The sequence below is a fragment of the Bison bison genome, unplaced genomic scaffold (genome assembly GCF_000754665.1).
Source record: "Bison bison bison isolate TAMUID 2011002044 unplaced genomic scaffold, Bison_UMD1.0 scf7180017864213, whole genome shotgun sequence".
In the NCBI taxonomy this organism is placed as follows: domain Eukaryota; kingdom Metazoa; phylum Chordata; class Mammalia; order Artiodactyla; family Bovidae; genus Bison; species Bison bison.
The window spans coordinates 10,772,032-10,772,821 of NW_011494785.1; the positions used below are offsets into that span (position 1 = coordinate 10,772,032).

Here is a 790-nt window from a genome sequence, read left to right on the forward strand (position 1 = left end):
CCTTTTCTTAATGGAGTTGTCCTCGATTCAAGATGCAGTCTGTGTGAAGCCCTTATAACGTATTACATCCTTTTCTTAATGGAGTTGTCCTCGATTCAAGATGCAGTCTGTGTGAAGCCCTTATAACGTATTACATCCTTTTCTTAATGGAGTTGTCCTCGATTCAAGATGCAGTCTGTGTGAAGCCCTTATAACGTATTACATCCTTTTCTTAATGGAGTTGTCCTCGATTCAAGATGCAGTCTGTGTGAAGCCCTTATAACGTATTACATCCTTTTCTTAATGGAGTTGTCCTCGATTCAAGATGCAGTCTGTGTGAAGCCCTTATAACGTATTACATCCTTTTCTTAATGGAGTTGTCCTCGATTCAAGATGCAGTCTGTGTGAAGCCCTTATAACGTATTACATCCTTTTCTTAATGGAGTTGTCCTCGATTCAAGATGCAGTCTGTGGCAAAGTGCAGCACTGATTTACTAACAGCTTTTCAGGAAAAAATTTTTGCCACGTTAAATTTACACATTGACTGCAAGGTGTACCTTGAGTTCAGAAATGTTAAAACGAGGGGAGTGTTGGTGTCTTAGAATCACAGGAGAATGAGGGTTTTTGAAATGATGGTGTTCTAAATTTATGTTGTTGTTGCTTAGTCACTAAGTCATGTCTGACTCTCTGAGATCCTGTGGACTGTAGCCCACTAGCATCTTCTGTCCTTGGGATTTCCCAGTCGTGAATACTGTAGTGGGTTGTTATTTCCTTCTCCAGGGGATCTTCCTGACTTAGGAGTCAAACATGC

At 40.6% G+C, this 790-nt stretch overlaps 1 protein-coding gene across 1 annotated transcript in view; it reads left to right on the top strand.

Annotated features, from left to right (window-relative positions):
- Positions 1 to 790, top strand: part of PSMC1 (proteasome (prosome, macropain) 26S subunit, ATPase, 1) — a 13,356-nt gene that overhangs the window by 4,625 nt on the left and 7,941 nt on the right. The gene's annotated exons all lie outside the window — the stretch shown is intronic.